This window comes from Lathyrus oleraceus, chromosome 1 (assembly GCF_024323335.1).
Source record: "Lathyrus oleraceus cultivar Zhongwan6 chromosome 1, CAAS_Psat_ZW6_1.0, whole genome shotgun sequence".
NCBI classification, from domain to species: domain Eukaryota; kingdom Viridiplantae; phylum Streptophyta; class Magnoliopsida; order Fabales; family Fabaceae; genus Lathyrus; species Lathyrus oleraceus.
The window spans coordinates 393023467-393043229 of record NC_066579.1 but is presented as its reverse complement, the minus strand read 5'-3'; positions in this window follow the sequence as shown (position 1 = coordinate 393043229).

Below are 19763 nucleotides of genomic sequence, written 5' to 3'. Positions count from 1 at the left end.
TCTGGAGGCAATCTAAACACAACCCTGTGGCAACGTACACAAAACCATAGGGGGCTATCAGGACAAACCTCCATACAAACAGCACATCTCAATAACTTGCGCCGTTTAACATTATCACTGGTACAATCTTTACTTTGACAAAAACCAAACTCTGGGGATTCAAATGGAACAGCTGCAGAACAATAACAGCATGACTCCACTGCTGAGCATCTCTTGGACGCAAACCTTTTTTCACGAGTAACTTTCGGTACAATGAATTTCAACTGGTCGCGTACGTGTTCCTGATTTAAAACAACCCATTGTTCCATTTGTTTCAATCCAGAAGGATGCCAGCGGCCAGGTTTAGATGGAGTTGTTTTTGTCACCCAACCAAACTTTCACACTCCCATCAGAGCTTCCAGTAGCTAATACAGGTAGAGGATTTGAAGAATCAAAAGCAAACAACAGCCAACTCATTGCTGCTGATTCCCTCAATTATCGCTTTCATGTATTTCATGGATAGACCAGATAGATCCCAGCAAACAAGTACTCCGGTCACTGCAACCATTGCAGCACCGGCATCACCTTACAGAAGCAGTCCCAGTCTCAGTCCCACTGTTACAAATGAAATGTCTCCTCGGACGCCACAACCATTTGTAGACTATGTAAGAAGAATCTTCCAAAGTATCTCGCATCTTGCACATGGTACTCGAAACATTGCAAGAAGCAGTAAAGGCAGGCCATGAATCACCTGCATTAGTAGAACGTGTTATATCTCCTGTAATTCTTAATGTATGGGCATCACATGTTTTGGATCCTTTTATCAGTATTGATGCACTTGAAGTTCTTGAGGCAATCAAAAGCATTCCTGGATGTATACATCCCTTGGTTTCCAGAATTTTACCACATATTGGACCAATTTTAAATAAACCCAAAGAGCAGGCTGATGGTTTGGTAGCTGGTTCACTAGATCTGGTGACAATGTTACTGAAGAATTCCCCTGGCGATGTAGTGAAAGCAATATATAAGGCCTGTTTTAATGCTGTTATTAGAATTATCCTTCAAAGTGACGAGCATAGTGAAATACAAAATGCTATGGAATGTTTATCTGCTTTTTATATCTGGGTGATAACAAGTATTCTACTCTTATGTCGCTATCCAGGGAAGTACATCACACCAGATTGCTAGATCTTCCTGCATCTGATTTTACATGACAGGAAGACAAAGTCCAAAACCTGCTTTCTTCTAAGCAATTCAAAAATCCACCGGCTCGCAATAAATGAGTACATTGTGACTGTAGAGCTTCATGCAGAATCAGCAGAAAGCAATTACACAGGGTCTTGGGATTGTGCAGCTGATAGTTGTATAGCACATTCACATTTTGGAATGAACATTTCAGAACGGGTGAACTGCTTCCATTGTGGTCTTTGAGCCCATACATTTGAAGTATACTTATTTCTTTCGCAATATAAATTCCAATGCCCTTAGGACAATGAAGGTTATGTCTCCTGAGAGCTCCCTTGACAAGCTTTTGAATCTTGTGGAGAGAAATCATCAACTGGCGTGTGATCTAGAGGCTGAGGGTCGTGGCAAGTTCAACGACATCCATCGCTTTCTTTCAGCTCCACCCCGTGTTTTATGACAGATCTACAAATGCCAACATTCCAAAGGTTCCTGGTAGCACTGGTAGAAAGCCTTTTCATGTAAAGGATGTAAATGTTGTTAGCAGTTTGTCGACGGATAATGACATTTTTGATATCCTACCACAAGCTAAGAAACGCAAGTTTTTTATGAAGAATTTGGACGAGACATTTGATTCCAGGGCTTTGCATGACACTTTTTCTACTGTTGGACACATCCTGTTTTGTGAAATGGCTACCGTTGGTTCTGGCTGGTCTAAAGGTTTTAGCTTTGCCCAACTTGAGAATGCCGAACCTGCAAAGAATGCAAATTGATAAGTTAAACGGAATGTTGGTCAGTGATAAACAGTTACACAATCTCACGTCAATGCCAGTTTAATTTCTGAACCGACCATGGTGCTTAGAGGCCTCAGAGAAACTCAATGTGGTGCAATATTATCCTGCAATAACAGTTCATTTTCAAACCACCAAACACGTTAAATCCTAGAATATAAGAAGGAAGAAAATAGCATGGGAATCTCAATCAAACCATCAGGTTATCGGGATTTGCGAGATTATTTTGGAAGATGTTCGTGCTTTAATCCAAACTGAAGCCAAGCAGAGCAATGTTATCAGTAATAAGGAGAAGAAAAACAAAACACTTTTCATATGAATGTTGGTGTTACTGATAGCAGCAGTTCACAGGTTGGAAGCAGATATTTGAATACTTCAAATGGTTTTCCTGGTTTTGCAAAAATAAAAAAAAAACAAGTTGTTGTTTTAAACAGCACCTACACTTACACCGCAGAACCTCGGAACTTGTGGAAGCAGTTATGCAAAGGAAGAATGGGACAGTCGTCTGTTACGGTGCCATTGGAGCTGGAAAAACATACACAATGCATGGTACAGTGGAAAACCCAGGAGTGATGGTGTTCGTAATTAAGGTTCTCTTCAGTAAAATCAGGACCAGAAGCTATGATGGAAACCATGTAGTTCATCTGTCCTATCTCGAGGTTTATAACAAAACTGTAAGAGATTTGATTTCACCTGGAAGGCCTCTTGTTTTGAGAGTAGCAGGCCTTACGCAATACAGAGTTTACTCCGCCGATAAAGTGATGGCATTGCTTGAGCAGGGAAATCGTAACAGAACTACGGAACCAAGCTCAAGGATCGTCTTCTAGGAATTCATCTGAACACAATGCTCGTGGAGAAAAGCAGATGTTGCTTGAAGTTGTTGATGTTGCTGATGGGACGGCAAGCGCTTCATGCGTGAAGGAACATGTTGTGAAAAGCACACCGGATGCATCTCAATCTAGCCAAGTTGCGACTCCTAGAGATATTGAGGATTTTGGCAGGTCTTTAAGACCAAACACTTTCTTGCATCATAATTTCTCTACACTAAATCAATTTCAGTCTAAGAAAAATATGGATATCAATCCTATTGATCAAGATGTCAACAAATTCAAAGTATCAGATGATGTCGGGGATAGACAGTTTGATTCTAATCATGGACAACGGTCATACGGATACAACTACACAGTTGAAGATGTTTTGGGTAATAATTCTTCTGTGCCAGCGACTAGCAAAAACCTCCTGCCCAAGTTCACAGTATGATAGAAAAGCAATTAGGGATGTTAAACATGTTTTGGAAGATCCCAGTTTTAGTTGCTCAGCAGCAGAAAATGATATTTACAGTGAGATAGTAGCTGACTTGATAAATAAACCTCTCAGTTCTGTTTTTAAGGACCATGGTGGTAGTGACATTGACACTAGTAGCAGCATTCCAATCACAGTTCATGAGGCAATAGTTTGGAGGAAAAAGATACACAGTGGACCTGTTGATGCTTTCCATTTTCACTGCAGTAAAATAACTTGGTAAGGCAGTAAAAGTTCACAAGCAACAAAGATGAAATCGTTTCCACAGAAGAAATACAAGGTACATGTTACCTTTTTCAGAATAAGCACCAAAACAGGATAGACAAACTGGCAGCACCAAAAGCACTTCCAAGTCCAACACCCTTTTGATCTCAGCGGCCAATTCAAAAGACCCTAGCAGTGTGACTATAAAAGGGAGGCCACTGTTCACTAACAAAGGGGGGAGTGAGCTGAAAAACCCTAGTTTTTGGAGAGGATTGGCGGCTACCATTCAGAAAAGAAAAGGAGAGATTTGAAGGCAACGTTTACCTACATTCGTCGGTCGAGCTCGCCGCAACCGGTTAGCTTCCTTTCCGAACTTTATTTCTATGTTTCGATTCTGCTTTGCATCCTTCTGAGGGAACCATGGTTGTTGTTCCAATTTGATTTCATTTAGCAATACTGTTTGTTTGTGATAATATCTTGTTGTTAAATCTTTGATGTTGAAAATGGAAAGAAACAGTATTTCTGTGTGTTAAGATGAACTTGTTTGAGTTTTGCTACTGTTTTTCAACTTTGTTTTATTTAAAAGGGCTTGGTCCGTTTTTCTTTATGTTATCTGTTAGTGCATGAGATCTTATGACAAGGATGTTTGTATGGCTGAGTTGGTAAAGGAATGCTTTGGCAAACCCTTGGTCTTGGGTTCAATACTTGTGGGTGCCATATTTGATTTTACAGCATTTTTAATTTCTATTTCACATTTTGTTTTAATCACCTCATAATGTTTACCCTTTTATTTTATTTGAATTGTTAAACATCGATTTTAATTTATGGATTCAACGATTTCCATGTTGTTCATCCATGATTATTTTTATCGATATATTGATAGTATTTCGCCGCATTTCGATTAATCGCATATGACATTTCAATTATTGTCAACATGCGCAAACCGGCTTTGAGCACATTATTTAGGTTTTGTGTGTCCCTCAATTTCCATCCGTGCAAATCCCGATTTTATCCTTTTTTCGATTTAATTTTTAAAGTGTTTTGTAAATATAACTTGTTGTGTTATTTACTTTCTTCACATGGCTTACTCTTGGGCCTTCTTACAATGAGATAGTTCTCTTGCACTTACACTCATACATTGCATTATTTGTTGTTTGGGCCCGATTTAATTATTCCAGTATTTTGAATCCCCATTTGACAAAATGTACCCCACTCCCCCGATGTGTAATAATTTTACTATTTTATTTCTTTGACTGTTTAGTTAGCTACTAACACAAGAATAAAATCAACAATTTCCAAAAGATCAAAAATAAGACTCGATCCAACGTCGAGTATTTTCTCAATAAACAAATCAATCCATTTCTTCTTCCCATTCTATTCCATTTCTTTCAAAAACTTCATCAAATGCTTGATCCAACGTCAAGCCATTTTTCATAATAAAAACTTAAAAAATATTAATTCCTATCTAAACACTTTTCAATAAAGATGGAAATGGAACGTGGTGTATACCGCGCACTCCTGAGACTAGGATTCGAGATGGATATCTCGCCGATCCTAGCTCTCGCCATCATCCAAATTTATCTATTCTGTTTCTCTCAAACACTCATTCAAATCTTTCTCAATCGCTCATCAAATGCTTGATCTAATGTCAAGTCATTTTCATAACAAAAACTCAAAAATACTTAATTCCATTATTAAACACTTTTCAATAAAGATGGAAATGGAACATGGTGTATACCATGCACTCATGAGATTAAGATTCGAGGCGGATGCCTCGCCTATCTTAGCTCTCGCCTTCATTTTAAATTGTCAATGCGGTTTCTTCAAACCCTTTCTCAATCAAACCTCAAAATACTTAATTCTTATTAAACATTTTTTCAATAAAGATGGAAATGGAACATGGTGTATACCGTGCACTCCTGAGACTATGATCCGAGATGGATATCTCGCTCATCCAAGTTCTCGCCATTACTCAAAACACATCAAACCAATCAATTTCTTTTTCTCGCCGCCGTGCGATTAACCTCTTAAACCTTTTCTCAAAACGAAAGGTACTTTGTTTCAAAACAACGCAAGGCAATGTTTTTCCACCTATTTTGGGTAGTCCAACAATGTTTTCGTCGATTTGACATAAAGTAGCTTTCGCTAAAATTGACCAACAAACAAACATTTTTCTACCCAGAACTACGTAAGCCTTGACTTCTCTTTTGAGATACGTAGGAGCAGGATTTTTAAATCTTGTCAGGCCCACCAATATAAAACTTAGGTTTAGTCCTTCGTTAAAAAATCCAAAAACATTCTCTTCTCATCCTTTCTTTCTTTCCCACCTAATAATTCGAAAAGCCTAATATTTCAACTAACACTAACGCACACAACTAACCTAATGGTTCCCGTTGAGTACAACGGACGTGAGGGGTGCTAATACCTTCCCCTTGCGTAATCGACTCCCGAACCCTGATATTGGTTGCCATGACCATATCTTATCCTTTCTTTTAGGGGTTTTATCGATATTTTCCCTTTCCCATTTTTGGGAATAAATAAAGTTCGGTGGCGACTCTGTTCAGTCCATCATTGCGATCGTGCTTCGCTTTGAAGTCGTATCCCCAATTTTCGAGGTACGACAGATGGCGACTCTGCTGGGGACGCATACCCAACCCCTAAGTGAGTCAAGCCTAGTTAGGACGTTTGTGTGCCTTTGTTTGTTTAATTGTGTGGCTTTTCCTTATTTATTGCTTTTTATTATCTTTATTATTGTATTGATATATCTGTTGTATATTGGTTCTATTGTGATTGTTGGTACTTGGGTATTTGATTGCAAACCTTGTGGGAAAGACTCTACACCCGAGTCTAGAGTGAAAAAACATAAGATAGGACGATGGTTGAGTAGTACAGACTCCCGAGGTGAATACTTCGTAAGAGTCGGTACGAGAACCTCACTTAGAGTAGATCCTTTTGCAAATATTGTTGCCCGAGGTGTATACCTCGTAAGCTTCAATGTTTCAAAGGGGTCCATGACTCTAAGAACCTTTTAGAACATTGAACCTCTGGCCAACTAGAAATGATGGTTGCGTAGTATGGATTCCCGAGGTGAATACTTCGTAAGGATCGATACGAGAACCTCGCTCAGAATAGATTCTCTAGATGGAGTTGACGATCGGAAAGTATTTTCCGTAAGCGTCAAACATTCTTTTGAATCCATGACTCTGAGTACCCTGTCTAGAACCGAGTTGATGGTTGCGTAGTGCGGACTCCCGAGGTGAATACTTCGTAAGAGTCGGTACGAGAACCTCACCCAGAATAGATTCCCTTGATGGAGTTGACGACCGAAAAGTATTTCCCGTAAGCGTCAAACATTCTTGTGAATCAATGACTCCGGGGATCCTTTGTAACAAAGCCCTAAATCATTGTCCAATGAGGTGGCGATTCTTGTGAATCAATGACTCTATTCGGATCTTCCACTGTGGATCATTGTCCAATGAAGATATTGCAATAGTTCTTAGATTTTTATTATTTAGGAACTATTGTATAACATGTTCCATTGATGTTTTTAGTTTGGACATGTGTATATATTGATGCCATTAGGAACTTATATTGGATCAGTACCAATTATTAACACTTGTATGATATTATTCTAGATATATATTATACGGGTTGTTACAGTTGGTATCAGAGTATATTGATTCTCGACCTAGCCTTGAAACATCATAAGTAAATCTATTCCTTCCTCATATGTGTGTTTAGACAACATGATTCTTAATATCATTGTATGTAGTACTGGGCCTGATCAACCTAATGCTATGTGCATGGTAGGTAGGATCATGGCTGAGCGACCACGAGGACTCCGAAGTGTGGGTTGAACTTGTGCTTGAGGATAGGCTCAAGCCAAGAGTTAGAAAGTAAGGAGAACTAGATAGCCCCGTTGAAGTTTCAGAGGAGTTGTGATTTGGGTATTATGGAATGGAAGAGTAATGTATCGTTCAAGCGATTCTGCAGTATTAACGGAGTTGAGAAGTTGAGGATCTCTATTGGATAAATTGTCAGAGCTTTGAGAAAGATGTGAATTGCTAGTGGAATAAGATATACTCACTGATATGGACCAAGTATTGTGAGTAATTCCCGTATGGTGAAGGAGAAAGGGTGGTTATGTTATGCATACGTCATAAGGTCTGGAAGTGAGGTATTGTATAAGTGTTTCAGTTTCTAAGGCCACTAAAATATTTTGGAAGAACGAGAGTACCTCATGGAGTATATATTTGGAATGGTACCTTGCAAGTGGTTGAGAACTTGAGGGATAAGGACGTTCAGTTTTGTTGGGAGCCTAACGTAGTGGTGAAGTCTAAGGAGAGACTCGAGGACATGGTTGTCTGTTCCAAGTGAAACATGTATGGACCAAATGGAGGCTAGAAGATAAATCAAGTATATTCAGTCTTAGAAGGGAGATTGGATTCAAGATAGCTAGTCAGAGGTTTAGTGTTAGTGAGAAACTGTTATGGAATGTTGATTTACCTAAGGATCAATTATAAGAGTTTGTGTTGGAGATAGAGAACACACATTGTATAGTAATGGAATCTCTAGCGAGTTTTGGTTACATGAGATTTGGTTGAGGAGAAGAGAAAATAAGTTGGATTTAAGGAATTCTAGTAGAATGGTTTTGTAATTGGAACTAGGAGAATTACCATAGGAAGATGAGTGACCACAGAGTGTGGAAGCAGTGTGAATGTTACAATACAACCGTTGTAATGGGGTACATTTTAGATAAAGGCATAATGGGACCATTAAGATTCATTAAGACGAAGTTATGGGCGTGCAGTTGATGATTGTTCGCATCAAGGATTTCTAGAGTATGTAGTGGAGTGGAGGAAGTTATACCTTGGTATTAAGAGAAGTATGTGATAATAACATTATGGTCACAAGTATGTGTAATGAATCCCTTGTCTTGAGATGAATGCGAAGTAATACACACTTTATTGAGTAATGAGTCTTGTATTCTGAGAAGTTGAGTTGATGGTAAACAACAAAATACGAGCCAAGCTGAAGCATGGGGACTAAGAGTAGGATGTGAAATATGTTATGCTGTAAGATCTTCTGGGGAGACAATAAGGATTTTCCTTAGCAAGTCATCTAGACAAGTAACCCCGGTATGATGAGTGTGTAGTAGGTATTGGTTTAGAAGAAAATCCCATTCATAAGTGTGTGGCAATGTTAAGGTTCATCTTAAGTGCATTTTATTGAATTGCAAGAGTAATAATGGCTTATTGGAAGTCTGGTTGTTATTTATCTTCTTGAGGAGTGTTTGGTTGGTTGATCACGAAGTATAAACATTCACACCGTGTTGGAGCTTAGGGTGTCTTAATTGTCATAAGTGTATCAATGTGGATGTACAAATTAAGGATGGAGTTACAAGTCACCCCAAGTCAGATTGGTAGTTTTGAAATTGGGATTTATGAAGGTGTAGTGCGTAGTTGGTCATCTGTAGAGATATCATGGAAGTCAGACGTTTGGGAAAACCAACCTGGTGAACCATGCTCAATTTAAGTAAGTCTTGGAAGTACCACTATTATGATTATGAATAACTATAAGGAACAGAGCTGGAAGAGACCTACTAAGTGGTGATCTAGAAGAGATTAGTTAGGTATATTGTATATATTGGTAAGGTGTGAAGTGGTTGGTCATGGTATGACATTGATTAATTCATTCGGATTCATAGCCTTAGATGTAGACTCCCTGAGAGTGGTAATGGATGTGTATGATGATACTCTACCCTATTGGAAGGATTCATGAATTATACTTCCCAGGAGGAACGAGAATCAGATATTCCGAAAGTTAAACATGTAACTCGAACTGTATATTAGTAAGAGCATGAGCTAAGATCATGGAAGATGGGACAGGATGATTGAGATGAATGATTGTGGATACGAAGTGAAATGTTATCTCTAGATGTGTGTGAAATATTGTGTGTGACTCTATGAGGTGTATGGACACTCATAATTACGTTCTAGATTGCTTAAGTTCCTTAGAAGTGGCGTCTTGTTGATGATTTAAAGTTCCTTGATGGTGTTACTTTGTTATTGGTCGAGATCCTTTTCTTTTTCTTTTCTGATATCTCTCTTTCTCTCTTACCTACTTCTTCTTATCCTTTTTCTTTTCTGATATCTCTCTTTCTCTCTTACCTCTCTTGTACTTATTAATATTGGTGTGTCTCTTTTATTAATAATTAATCTCTTCAGAGTTCAATGGTTACTCTATTGGTCCCAACTAGAAACACTTAGAGCACATATGAGCTCTAATTGTTCCAACTGACAAAAGATAGAGTACACAGGAACTCAATTGATCTCAACTGACAACTAATTGAGCATTTCAGTGAATATGGGATATTACATTCTCCCCCCCTTAAATTGAAATTCGCCCCCGAATTTCCTTCACTCAACAAACAAATAATTCTTGTATCAACGTCTTAGACCAACACTTAACTTCTCTTCGATTCCAAACCTCTGACATACTCATTCTTCACTAAACAAACAATTCCAATAGCGGAACACCTGGGATTCCTAGGCACTACTGTTTCTTTGCAGATTGTTATCTAAACAGTAGTGCCTAGGAATCCCAGGTGTTCCACTATTGGAATCAGAGTATCACAATGGAAGGTGATGGAAGAAAGAGCTCAATCAAGTCTATGGGGATCAGGGAGATAGTTACTCGTAAGAATGGAGGTAAGGATGAGAGTAAGACAATCTCATGCTAATGGTTCTATCTCATTGGAGTAGTACGAGAGAAGTGAATTAATAGGAATAAAGACTTGCAACATACAATATCAGATCAAGTGAAGTTGATGAGATTATCAATAAATGGATTACAAAGTTGTCACATTTGTTATTGGTCGAGATCATGTGTTGGTAGAAATCTTGAATGAATAAGAACCCTATAAGAGGATTTGATATGGAATATAGTAACCAGAACCGGATATTGTCAAACTAATTTGGTTTAGCTGTGTCAAACACATGATGAATTTAGATGTTGTTGTTAGACTATGGCACGGATCTAGAAGGGGGGGTTGAATAGATCCCAATTAAAAATTGAGTCGGCGCTACCAATTAAAAATTGGTTTTGAAAATTTGTTTTAAGTGCGGAATCGGCCGAGGAAAATATAGTCTAAAACGAACCGTTATTGGAAAACCGGATATGTGTCAAGCCTATGGATTAGTGATAATGTAGAATACGAATCACTACACTAGTCACACTATCAAGGATTTGTTTCACTAGCTCAAATTCCTAGTTCCAATGATTCAAAGAGCAAACCAAACTAGATACACAACTAAGATAATTTTGGCTTAGGCAAATTATCAAACACTTGGTGTGCAAAAACACTCCAAGTGATATTTATGTTGAGTAAGAGATTTCAATTAGTCTAGTACAATATTTTATTGTACTTTGAAATCAAAAACAGAGTTTTAACTTCTTACTCAATTAATATCAAGGTTTGATAAAAGTGCTTATCCAAAAATCACTTAATTTTTAAACTAAAACAAATATGCTGAAAAATAGAGAAGGCAAAGATTTGATGAGGCAGTTCCCCCGTCGTCCTCGCTTCGGGGTACGTCTGCCCTCAATTCTAAAACTAGAATTAAGATGATTTAATAGATATCACCTGTTGAATTTAACCGTTTATACAAGGATTGCAAAGCAAATATACAACAGAACTCTCAAGACGTTGAATGTTGCTTCCACTCCTTGTTCCTTGATTCAAGGTGAATCAAGTCCTTCGATTGTTGTTGATAGACCTCCGATTCCAGCCCCTTTGTTGAATAACCCTCGGTTCTTCAAACCCTCGGCCCGGCTGATCTCAACTACAACAAATCGAACCCGAAATCTTCCCTTCAATTTCACTGAATCCGCTACTAGATTGACAAAGACTTCCTCTTCTCAATCACCTTCGCTCGGCTGAAAATTGATGAAGAATTCGCCCAAAAACCCCAAAACACAAACCAGTCTTGGAGGACAAAACCCTAACGGTTTTATTCAAGAAAAAACCTATCGCAAGCTTCAACCCGAACCGGATTCCCCAATCACGGCTTCGAACCTTATCACCTTTAACCAATCACAAAGCACTTCAAAAATGGTTGTGTGTAGTTGATGTGTTGTGAGATGTTGAAGATGAAGATGATGAATCATGGACACCTATTTCACTTTTTCTTGTTTCTTTGAACACTTGAAACAATTTGACAAATGTTAGTTGATACAAGTAACTAAACTTCTATATATAGTAACCAACTTACCAACCAAACTTAACAGTATTTCAAACAGAGTGGGAAATACACAAAAACTGAATTTGCGCACAAGCGGTCGACCATAGCAGGTCTATGCATCGATGCATGGCCTGCAATATCAGTATGCGTCGACCATAGGTCGGCGTGCGCTGACCCGTGGGAAAATGAAGGCTTCATGCGCCGACCCTGTGGTCGACTCAAGTCTCCATGCGCTGACCCGTGACCAACTGCACTATGCTATGCGCCGACCTGTGGTCGACTCAAGCCTCCATGCGCTGACCAGTGACCAACTGCACTATGCTATGCGCTGACCCGTGGTTCATGCGCTGACCCTTGCGGTCGACTCAAACCCTGCAAATCTGCAAAAATTCATATTTTTGTGGTTTTCATGCATTTTGTCATGATCACATTTTATCCACATATGTTGTATGAAATATAGCAGTTTTAGATGAGCATAGAAAAGGATATGATAGGTGATATGTTGCATTTGTTTTGTAGAAGTGGAATCGACAATGCCGATTCATCCATGGTGGTCATTTGTCATCATCGAAACCTATGATTGTATGTTGTATGAGAATTTGCCCTTACAGTTGTACGTTTTATGGTTGTAGTAATGTAACTCCTGGATACCTATCTTCTGAAGAGTGTTGGTCTTATTCTAAACTTTTGTGAGTCATCAAGGAAGTTATTCTACTAATGGAAGTCAGTAAGGTTCTAGTACCATTTTGGATAGTAGGCACTCTGGAGGGTAAGTGTGTTTCTTTGTAGATTGTTAGCTAAACAGTAGTGCCTAGGAATCCCAGGTGTTCCACTATTGGAATCAGAGCATCACAATGGAAGGTGATGGAAGAAAGAGCTCAATCAAGTCTATGGGGATCAGGGAGATAGTTACTTGTAAGAATGGAGGTAAGGATGAGAGCTCTTTCTTCACTTAACTTCTCTTCGATTCCAAACCTCTGACATACTCATTCATCACTCAACAAACAAACAATTCCGATAGTGAAACACCTGTGATTCCTAGGCACTATTGTTTCTTTGTAGATTGTCATCTAAATAGTGGTGCCTAGGAATCCCAGGTGTTCCACTATTGGAATCAGAGTATCACAATGGAAGGTGATGGAAGAAAGAGCTCAATCAAGTCTATGGGGATCAGGGAGATAGTTACTCGTAAGAATGGAGGTAAGGATAAGAGTAAGACAATCTCGTGCTAATGGTTTTATCTCATTGGAGTAGTACGAGAGAAGTGAATTGATAGGAGTAGAGACTTGCAACATACAATATCAGATCAAGTGAAGTTTATGAGATTATCAATAAATGGATTACAAAGTTGTCGCATTTGTTATTGGTCGAGATCATGTGTCGGTAGAAATCTTGAATAAATAAGAACCCTATAAGAGGATTTGATATGGAATATAGTAACCAAAACCGGATATTGTCAAACTAATTTGGTTTAGCTGCATCAAACACATGATGAATTTGGATGTTGTACGTTTTATGGTTGTAGTAATGTGACTCCTAGATACCTATCTTCTGAAGAGTGTTGGTCTTATTCTAAACTTTTGTGAGTCATCAAGGAAGTTATTCTACTAATGGAAGTCAGTAAGGTTCTAGTACCATTTTGGATAGTAGGCACTCTGGAGGGTAAGTGTGTTTATTTGTAGATTGTTGGCTAAACAGTAGTGCCTAGGAATCCCAGGTGTTCCACTATTGGAATCAGAGTATCACAATGGAGGGGGATGGAAGAAAGAGCTCAATCAAGTCTATGGGGATCAGGGAGATAGTTACTCGTAAGAATGGAGGTAAGGATGAGAGTAAGACAATCTCGTGCTAATGATTCTATCCCATATTCACTTAAATGCTCAATTAATTGTCAGTTGAGATCAATTGAGTTCATGTGTACTCTATCTTTTGTCAGTTGGAACACTTAGAGCTCATATGTGCTCTAAGTGTTTCCAGTTGGGACCAATAGAGTAACCATTGAACTCTGAAGAGATTAATTATTAATAAAAGAGACAAACCAATATTAACAAGTACAAGATAGGTAAGAGAGAAATAGAGATATCAGAAAAGAAAAAGGATAAGAAGAAATAGGTAAGAGAGAATGAGAGATATCAAAAAAGAAAAAGAAGTAGGTAAGAGAGAAAGACACCACTAGGTGAATTCTAGGTAGAACTTTAGATTTGTAAGTTAGGGTTAATGAACACCATGATCATGTGAATATTCATTGATGATACTTCTATGTGTGTTTTGTATTTGTTGGATTCTTGGGATTTAATGTTATGGTTGTTGCTTTGAAGGTGTTGTTGATGTGTTTTATGTTCATGAATTAAAATATGTCACCAATGGGGGTCAAACCCAAGACCTCCTTGGTATGGTACAAGTCTTACCACTAGGTCAAGGATTATGTTATTGAATACTTATGCAATGGATAAATGTTAACCTATTTCCTTGATTAAGTCAGATTGTTAAATTATTTGAGAGTTGTAACTCCGTTTTGGATGCGGACGGTTGCGTTAGAAAGATAAAGTAAAAGACTATTATTATTATTCCATGTTATAAAATGTTATGTGATTTATAAATGCTATGAATTATATCATGATGAAATTTAAATATTGTTGTTATGTTGAAGGTAAAATAACATGATTAAAAACCTTATAAAGATGAGTGAGGAAACCTAGGAGAATAACTTGGTAAATAACTTAGAAAGATAATCTAGGTTATGGAAATGAGTATACGGTGATGCTTGGGCGTAACGGTGCCTAGGTGTGTATCGCGGACAAGTATTCACGTGGTAACGAATCAATATGATTTGTACGGAACATGTGTGATATATGTACGAGAATACGATATTCATTCGTACGATGCTTATGTGGAGGTCGTGGACGAATTGTTGCCATGATTGAGAATGAGATGTATTGTATGGAACATGCCAAGTTATCATTTGTGTATTGTGGTGAATGAAGTCACCTGTGATTGATGGATTTTGTTATGGTTCGTGGAACCAATGATTGTGGAACCGATCATGTATTCAGAATGTGTGTTTTCTGTGGTGGTACACATCTCTATTGGTATGCTTAGATGAGTAAACATTAGGATATGGGACCAATGATTCAAGCCTCAATTGGGTTTGAGCCCCAACCATGGTGGACATGGGGGAGAGATGGACATCTAAGTGGGATGTGCCCCATACGGTGAAAGAGACTCAAAGTGGGTTTGAGTCCCATACGAGTGATGGTTCTTAAAAGTGGGTTCGAGTCCCATAAGGGAACCAGATATCCAACACAAAAGTCGAATCATACGAGCATGCATGAACCGGGCCTGGCTTAGACGTAAGTCCGTTCGGGAATTGATGTGTCGTGATCTGAATAATGATCGTGGTTGAGTTATGAGAACTCAGATGCATGTTGCCATACAATTGCGAGATAGTTTCCCAATCACTCAAGTCTTCGTTCCCTTGTTGACTTGAGTTGGATATGAGTTGAATATTGATTAGAAAACCCTGTAGAGCCGAGTGGACCCATAGGATAGGAGAACTCACTGAGATTATCATCTCATCCCATTATTGTTGTTATTTTTCAGGTAATCCTTGCAGGTTGAATCTAAGAGAAGCTGTCTATGGATGTTTCAAGGGACACAATTATTTAGATCTTCCGCTGTGGAGTTGTGTGGAATGAAGATATTGCACATAGTTCTTAGATTTTTATTGTTTAGGCACTATTGTATAACATGTTCCATTGATGTTTTTAGTTTGGACATGTGTATATATTGATGCCATTAGGCACTTATGTTGGATCAGTACCGATTATTAACACTTGTGTGATATTATTCTAGATATATATTATACGGGTTGTTACATTAAACATGCAGGTTTTATATATCAATCCAATTTTTTTTTAGGTGAGATTTTTTACACGTGCAACACAATAAGTTAAAAATCTAAAAAGATATGTAAATATATATATATATATATATATATATATATATATATATATATATATATATATATATATATATATATATATATATGTTTATCAAATTTCCAAAGCATAATTTCTAATACATTCAAATAAGGATTAATGTAAATTTATATTAATTAGTCCTAAACTTTAAATTAAAAAAAATATATTTATACAAAAGAAATAGATAAAACAAAATAACAAATCATGAATAAAAATTGACATGTCATTTTGATTCAATTTTATTAAACCATACAATTATATATAATACAATTGAAAAATCAGAATTATACTCGTGTGTAGGTGTCAGACCCCAAAATTTGCTTTTTCCTTTTTGTTTTGTGTCCATCTGACTATAAATTGATATCCATCTAACATCATTCATAATCATGCATGTTCATTCAAACCATTCATGACTTACGTTTGCTAACAGGTGTCACGAACTTAGGGTTGTGGCTGATAAAATTGGGGTTCTGGATTGAGGAATATGGTGCTACACATCATGTGGGTTGAAACGCGGATTCATGGCTTTGCTAGTTAAGGGCCTTATGTACAAACTGTCATTTGGTTGATATTTATCCAGTTTGGTTCATAATCACTGGCCTAGGTCATTTAATTTAGGATATTGTGGTCCATATTCGATTTCCCGTAAGAATATAGACGTTGTTACCCAGTTGACCCAAATCGACCATTTACCTTTAAGCCTTAAATGCATAATCTCTGATTCATCTTTTCATCATGACCATCACAAATTCCGTTCTTTGTCTTTATTCATGTTTATATTGCTAAACCAAATTTTAAACCAAAGTCATCTTTCATTTTCTAAAATCATGAACCATCTTGCCTTTTAAGATCATAACCCTTGATTCATTTTTACCTCAATAAACATCCATATTACATTCACCATCCACATTACAAAATCATAACCATGTTCTACATTTTCATAAAATCATACCTATCTAAATCACACAATTACAAGAACATTCCCATACAGACATAGTTATTACATTCAAAATCTATAATTAACTCAAATGATAACCCCATTTTCATTTCATTACAATGTGCATCCTTATTAATTTCCACAATTACAACCCGTAATCATACTCATCACAAATATGGATTTTAATCATTTACAAAGTTTCAATAAGAAAAGGTTTTATATATATATATTTTCCTATTCCTTCATTGGAATGAATAAAGTTCGGTGACGACTCTGTTCGAACTAACATTTTCCGCGTCCATCGCGAGAGATCGCATTTTTTGAGGTGCGCCAGTAGGGAGTTCCCATAGCATCACTTACAAGTAAAGAATATAAGCAAGGAGGTGGTTGCTCAAAAAATCCTAAAGAAAGCATAGCATTTGCTCCACACTTTGCCATAAAATCTGCACATTGATTGCTTTCTCTATAAGTATGGGTAAATGAAACTCTCCAATCTCTAGAAATGACTTCTCTGATAGCCTCTAAAATATGAATATATTTGCGAGCATGAAATGATGGGTCTTGAATCATAGAGAGAGCATTCATGCAATCTGATCTACAACTCACATCTCTGAAGCCCAAGTTCCAAGCAAGAATTAGTCCATTATTTATGGCTAATAGTTCAACTTCTAAACTATCAGCAAAACTAACGGGCCCACTAAATCCTATTATCCAAGATCCATTATGATCTCTAAGTAATCCTCCATAACCCGCCCTTCCTGGATTTCCATAAGAACTCCCATCAACATTGAGGGCCACTTGATGCTCGGAAGGTGGAAACCAACGAACTAACTGCACCACGTAAATTTGATCACGATTAATTAAAATAAAAACAAAAATTTAAAGACCTATATTAATATTGGGTAATGCTAACTTGTGCCCTTGGGGCACAAGTTAAGAAACCCAGAAATGAATTTTTTTTATTGAAAGTAACAATAGAATAATTAATTATGATTTTGTATTAAGTTCACCGCACAAATTTCAAGACTTTTTTACTTTATTAATTTGTGCCCCAAGGACACAAGTTAGCATTATCCATTAATATTTTTGATTTTGTTGTATATTAAAAAAAATAGGAGACTATATTATTATATTTGACAACTTAGAATCCAAATTAATAAAATATCATTTTTTTTAAATTAACTAAAGTTGTTTAAATGTTTCATGCATCAATTATGATGTTTTTGGTAAAGTGACTGTGATTTGTGAAAGTTAATGTCATTATGTAGAACTTTAATCTCAAATCTCAAAGTTCATACTAATTGTTATTTTAAATTTTTATGGATCAAGCATCATTGCTATCAACCGGTTTTAATGGGAATGTTATAATGTATATAAATTTATTCATTGCTATCAACCGATTTTAATGGGATCAAGCATCATTGTTATTTTAAATTTTTATGCATCAAGCATCATTGCTATCAACCGGTTTTAATGGGAATGTTATAATATATATAAATTTATTCATTTTCTAAACAAACCAAAATAATACTAATCAGTTGATCTAGTGTAAGCAGTAAAGAGAAAATAATACTAATCATTTGATAGTGTAAGCAGTAAAGAGAGAATATGACAAATAAAATAAAAATTTGATATTGACATGATAAATATTTAGGTTAAAACATTTGTTATTTTAAATGGAAGACTCCAACACTATAATAATGAAATAAAATTAATTATAGAGAGAAATGAAGAATAAAAGAGAAATGAAGAGAAGCAGGAAAACAAAAGTTTGACATTAATGTTTAATTTTGATCACAAAACAATATAAAAATTATTTTAAATAACACACTTACCATGTTAAACACAGTACTTTAATTGTATTATCACAAGACAATCTATTATATAACATGAATGATAGGGTTTATGTTTTTATATTTGAATGTTAGGGTTAAGTGTCATGTTTAGATTTGATAGTAGATATTTAAAAGATATAATAATTGCTGTAAGAATATAACTGCCTCCTTTATTATTGGCGGCCTAAGAAATAGTAAGTTTTTCGTTAATATACTAACAAACTTTTTTAATAATTTATTGTTTTTACTAATTGAATTGTTTTAATAAGTCACTTGCAAAATTTTGAAATTATTTTATGCTTATCAACTTATAAAAATTTATTCAACATGATGAATTTCCAAAAATAAAATTAAAAAAAATATTTAAAAAAGTTAATGATACTTCGCAACTAACAAAAACAAAATATTTCTGTTATTTTTAAATCCAAATTTAAGATCTAACAATAGCAATAACTTTCAACATGATTTTATAAGTCTAGTATGTCCAAATTAATTTATAAATATTTATTATTCGTTAGTCATAAATATTTTATAACTCTGCATTTTTTATTTACCGTATATTCTTCTTAAAGAATAAATAATCTATTAAAAAGCATAATTCTATTAGATTTATTTAATTAATTAATTATAAATTGATACAATCAATTATTTATAAATTATTAATATGGTTAATGTTAACATGTACGATAAGAGTACATTAATGATTTATTTGTAGAAATATTCTCTTGGAATGTATGTATTTAAATTTTTGAAACTTAAAATATTGTTTTACTCAACACAATTTTATTTATTGTAGTATTCTTAAATTGTGTCCTTAGGGAACAAGTTAACAAGACCATATTAATATACATTAAGTTAATTGTTATTAAATAATAGTTATTGTTTGATTGATTTTTGTTTTAGAATGGACAGTCCATAATTTGTAACAAATTTCCATTTGGTCTAATAATGACTAGTCTGATTCCAGAAAAAGAGGTATACATAATTGTTGTACCCCAAAATTTGCCCTCCATTTTTTTCATCTTTCCATCCAACCACTTGACTTGGGGATCAGTTGCTTACATTAATAATTCACTCATATGCATCATTCATTCGATTAGTGAATCACCATAGATTCAAAAGTCTTGGCTTGTGGAGCTAGGGTTTGTATGTGGAATCATTTCAAAAGTATGACTTGGATTTTTCATCAAAGCATATGCTGTAAAACCCTAATTTCTTGATGATGGAAATATGAAATCAACAAGGTGTTATCTAAGCAATCTTCAGGGTTCTTCAAAACCCTAATTCTTGGTGATACGATGATGGATCTC